Consider the following 6,000-nt stretch of genomic DNA (forward strand, 5'->3'; position numbering starts at 1 on the left):
AAAGATGGTAACAATAACCCTGTGTACGAGACAGCAAAAGAGACACCAATGTATAGATCAGTCTTATGGACTCTGTGGGAGAGGGAGAGGGTGGGGAGATTTGGGAGAATAGCATTGAAATATGTATAATATCATGTATGAAACGAGTCGCCAGTCCAGGTTCGATGCATGGTACTGGATGCTTGGGGCTGGTGCACTGGGACGACCCAGTGGGAGGGTAGGGGAGGAAGGAGGGAGGAGGGTTCAGGATGGGGAACGCGGGTATACCTGTGGTGGATTCATTTCGATATTTGGGAAAACTAATACAATATTGTAAAGTTTAAAAATAAAATAAAATTTAAAAATAAAAATAAAAGTTAAAAGACAAAAAAAAAAAAAGAAAACTTATATTACCATATTTAAAATAGGTAGCCAACAGGAATTTGCTGTATGATTCAAAAAACTCAAATGGAGGCACAGTATCAACCTAGGGCGTGGGACTGGGAGGGATATGGGAGAGTGATTCAGAAGGGAGGGGATATATGTATACCTATGGCTGATTCATGTTGAGCTTTGACAGAAAACATCAAAATTCTGTAAAGCAATTATCCTTCATTAAAAAAATAATTTAAAAATATTCAATCCAGGTTTGATGCATGAGACAGGGTGCTCAGGGCTGGTGCACTGGGACAACCTTGAGGGATGGAATGGGGAGAGAGGTGGGAGGGGGTTCAGGATCAGGGACACATGTACATCCATGGCTGATTCATGTGAATGTATAGCAAAAACCACTACAATATTGCAAACTAATTAGCCTCCAATTAAAATAAATAAATTACTTTTAAAAAAGGAAGAAAAAATATTATTTTAAATATAGTTTTTTTTAATCATTCATGTATGACCTAAATCAAATCCTTTATGATTCCACAGTGGAAGTGAGAAAAAGATTTAAGGGACTAGATCTGATAGAGTACCTGATGAACTATGGACAGAGGTTTGTGACATTGTACAGGGGACAGGGCTCAAGACCAACCCCATGGAAAAGAAATGCAAAAAAGAAAAATGGCTGTCTGAGGAGGCCATACAAATAGCTGTGAAAAGAAGAGAAGTGAAAAGCAAAGAAGAAAAGGAAAGATATAAGCATTTGAATGCAGAGTTCCAAAGAATAGCAAGGAGAGATAAAAAAGCCTTCCTCAGTGATCAATGCAAAGAAATAGAGGAAAACAACAGAATGGGAAAGGCTAGAGATCTCTTCGAGAAAATTAGAGATACCAAGGGAACATTTTTTGCAAAGATGGGCTCGATAAAGGACAGAAATGGTATGGACCTAACAGAAGCAGAGGATATTAAGAAGAGGTGGCAAGAATACACAGAAGAACTGTACAAAGAAGAGCTTCATGACCCAGATAATCACGATGGTGTGATCACTCACCTAGAGCCAGACATCCTGGAATGTGAAGTCAAATGGACCTTAGGAAGCATCACTATGAACAAAGCTAGTGGATGTGATGGAATTCCAGTTGAATTATTTCAAATCCTGAAAGATGATGCTGGAGAAGTGCAGCACTCAATATGTCAGCAAATTTGGAAAACTCAGCAGTGGCCACAGGGCTGGAAAAGGTCAGTTTTCATTGCAATCCCAAAGAAAGGAAATGTCAAAGAATGCTCAAGCTACCAGACAATTGCACTCATCTCACACTCTAGTAAACTAACACTCAAAATTCTTCAAGACAGACTTCAGCAATATGTGAACCATGAACTTCCAGATATTCAAGCTGGTTTTAGAAAAGGCAGAGAAACCAGAGATCAAATTGCCAACATCCGCTGGATTATGGAAAAAGCTAGAGAGTTCCAGAAAAAAAAAAAAAAAAACACATCGATTTCTCCTTCATTGACTATGCCAAAGCCTTTGACTGTGTGGATCACAATAAACTGTGGAAAATTCTGAAAGAGATGGGAATACCAGACCACCTGATCTGCCTCTTGAGAAACCTATATGCAGGTTAGAAGTAGACATGGAACAACAGACTGGTTCCAAATAGGAAAAGGAGTATGTCAAGGCTGTATATTGTCACCTGCTTATTTAACTTATATGCAGAGTACATCATGAGAAATGCTGGGCTGGAAGAAGCACAAGCTGGAATCAAGATTGCTGGGAGGTATATCAGTAACCTCACATATGCAGATGACACCACCCTTATGGAAGAAAGTGAAGAGGAATTAAAAAGCCTCTTGATGAAAGTGAAAGAGGAGAGTGAAAAAGTTGGCTTAAAGCTCACCATTCAGAAAACGAAGATCATGGCATCAGGTCCCATCACTTCATGGGAAATAGATGGGGAAACAGTGGAAACAGTGTCAGACTTTATTTTGGGGGGCTCAAAATCACTGAAGGTGGTGACTGCAGCCATGAAATTAAAAGACACCTACTCCTTGGGAGGAATATTATGACCAACCTAGATAGCATATTAAAAAACAGAGACATTACTTTGTCAACAAAGGTCCATCTAGTCAAGGCTGTGGTTTTTCCAGTGGTCATATATGGATGTGAGAATTGGACTATAAAGAAAGCTTAGCACTGCAGAATTGATGCTTTTGAACTGTGGTGTTGGATAAGCCTCTTGAGAATTCCTTGGGCTGCAAGGAGATCCAACCAGTCCATCCTAAAAGAGATCAGTCCTGAATGTTCATTGGCGGAACTGATGCTGACGCAGAAACTCCAATGCTTTGGCCACCTCGTGAGAAGAGTTGACTCATTGGAAAAGACCCTGATGCTGGGAGGGATTGGGGGCAGGAGGAGAAGGGGATGACAGAGGATGAGATGGCTGGATGGCATCACCGACTCGATGGACATGAGTTTGTGTAAATTCAGGGAGTTGGTAATGTACAGGGAGGCCTGGCATGCTGGGATTCATGGGGTCGCAAAGAGTCAGACGCGAATGAGCGACTGAACTGAACTGAACTGAACTGATACATTCTCCCTTAATACTATAGACACCATTGAATTAGCTTAGAAAACTTTTCCCTAAAGAGATAGTATGAGTCAGGCACAGATTAACTCAGTGAAATTTCAAAATAACATGCATTGTGTATTAGTGGAGTTCAAATTAATTACAGTTAAATTAACATTCCCTAAGTTTTTCTGTAACTCATTAATAGCATTTAACTTTGAAGAAATAAATATTCTTTCTAGGAAATATATTATGCTGATGCCTAGTCACTTCATTTGTGTCCAACTCTGTGTGATCCCATAGACAGCAGCCCACCAGGCTCCTCTGTCCAAGGGATTCTCCAGGCAAGAATACTGGAGTGGGCTGCCATTGCCTTCTCCAAGTATGTATATATTAGTATGTATTATCTTCACATACTGACTAAGTACTCTGTGGATATTACAGTAGTCTTCTATTGGGAAAATGTGATGTAGTCATATTGTTGATCATTTTATCATATTGAAAAGGCAACTTGATCTAAATATGAGTTATATGGTGGCCCAAAGTTCTTCCTATATGCAGATCAATGAAGTATACTGGGGAAATGGAATATATAACCAGGTAATAAGAGTACCTATCTGTAAAGGATATATTGCAGACAAGATTTACCTAATATCTCTCTTTGGAAATCACTTATGAGAGAGTTGTTACCATCTGCAGTTGTTGAGGAGTGAGGAAAAATGACAGAATATTGAAATATATTTTTTGCACAATGAAATTAAAATCACTGTTAGATTACAGTTAACCTGTGTTGTCTGAGAGAAAAAAATGTGCTCTTATCAGGTTAAATAAATTCATTTGGATAATATTTTCCTTCCTTCTAAATGCTTACACTTATTTCACCTTTAAATTGCTTTTGAGAACTATCTACTAACTCATATCATTTAATTGGCTGATATATGTGTTTCAAGAAATAGAGGGAAAAAATTCCAGCCTTTCAAAATTCAGATGACAAGTTCATAGATGTGATTAAATGTGCTGTAGTGATGCTTCATCTTATTCTCTAACCTTTATCAATGTGAACACAAATGCATGTTTTATAGACATTTTCCTTGCTAAGTCGCATCAGTCGTGTCCGACTCTGTGCGACCCCATAGATGGCACCCACCAGGCTCCGGCATCCCTGGGATTCTCCAGGCAAGAATACTGGAGTGGGTTGCCATTTCCTTCTCCAGACATTTTCCTTAGTGCTATTCAAAAACTGAATTGAATGTTCATTATACAGAAATCTCCTGTCAAATCATTTCATTTAATGTATCTCTTAATCTCTGATAGAAACTTGCACACAACAGAGTTCTTATACCAATCATTTGATTAGTTTCAAAGTTGAACTCTCATGAAAAAGGATGAAATATTGTTATAAATTTGCTTTCCTTGCTCTTTCAGTAGTTTCCCAATAGTACCAAGTAGATTTTCAGTGTCATGCTTTAGGAGAACATCAAATTGTAATCAATACATTTATTTCAGCAAAAAAAAAAAAAAATACTGTCCTTAATAGTTCATCATTTAGTCTTCCCAATGAATAACTGTGAAATTTATGACATGCCTAATGGATTGATGGTGCTTCCCAGGTGGCGCTAGTACTAAAGAACCCAGCTGCCAATGCAGGAGACACAAGAGGTGTGGGTTCAATCCCTGAGTCAGGAAGGTCCCCTAGAAGAGGACACAGCAACCCACTCCAGAATTATTGCCTGGAGAATCCCATGGACAGAGAAGTCTGGTGGGCTGCAGTCCATAGGATCGCAAAGAGTCGGACACAACTGAAACTGAAGTGACTTAGCATGACAGAACACAAAATGGGTTGACAGTTAAGAGTTTGGTTTAATGTGGTCCAAATGCATAGTAAAAGTTTTTGAAACATTCAATTCAGATTTTCACTTTTTATTTAGAGTTTTGTGTGCTTTTAAGTTCCACTAATATTGTTGAAAATAATCTGTTAAAAATTGGCACTTTCAATCTACTCATGGAAGTAAATTAGTCAGAGTGCCAAAAGGACACAGTAGAAGCAAAAATCATAAGACAAGTGATCCTATTGTCACCTGATACCTCTCTAATATCCACTGAGACTTGCTGGGAACAAATTGGGTGAATTTACCATCACCAAGATAATAATTTGTGATGAGATGAATAAGCAAGCATCTGGAGATTGGTAGGGTTGGAAGGCTTACTGTGAAAATACTAGAGTTGGCTACTTTACAGCTACAAATATAGCTATGCTTCATGTGTGTGTGTGTGTGTGTGTGTGTGTGTGTGGTTTTTCCACTAATCATGTATGGTCATGAAAGTTGGACCATAAAGAAGGCTGAATGCTGAAGAATTGACATTTTCAAACTGTGGTGTTGAAGACTCTTGAGAGTCCCTTGTCCAGCAAGGAGATTAAGCCAATTAATCCTAAAGGAAATCAACCCTGGAATATTTATTGGAAAGATGGATGCTGAAGTTGAAGCTCCAATATTTGGCCACCTGATGCAAAAATCTGACTCACTGGAAAAGACCCTGATGCTGGGAAAGATTGAGGGCAGAAGGAGAAGGGGGTGACAGAGAACGAGATGGTTGGATGGCATCACAGACTCAATGCACGTGAGTTTGAGCAAACTCCAGGAGATAGTGAAGAACAGGGAAGCCTGGCTTGCTGCTGTCCATGGGATCACAAAAAGTCGGACATGACTGAGCAACTGAACAACAACAGTACTTTTTTTATACTAATAAATTGTTTCTCTACACAAGTCCTTTGATAAATTCATAGTTCCATAATCATACATTAGATCTAAATTTAGACTTGCAAGAATTTTATTCTTTTTTTATAGTTTTATTATTTTTAATATAAATTTATTATTTTAATTGGAGGCTAATTACTTTACAATATTGTATTGGTTTTGCCACACATCAACATGAATCTGCCACAGGTATATGGAGTTTTATTCTTATATAACAAAGTGTAAATTGAAAGTTACCAAACTTAACAAAAAATAATTTTAAATTAAGCAAATTCTTTTTTTTTAATTTTATTTTATTTTTAAACTTTACATAATTG

Source organism: Bos javanicus, chromosome X (assembly GCF_032452875.1).
Source record: "Bos javanicus breed banteng chromosome X, ARS-OSU_banteng_1.0, whole genome shotgun sequence".
NCBI classification, from domain to species: domain Eukaryota; kingdom Metazoa; phylum Chordata; class Mammalia; order Artiodactyla; family Bovidae; genus Bos; species Bos javanicus.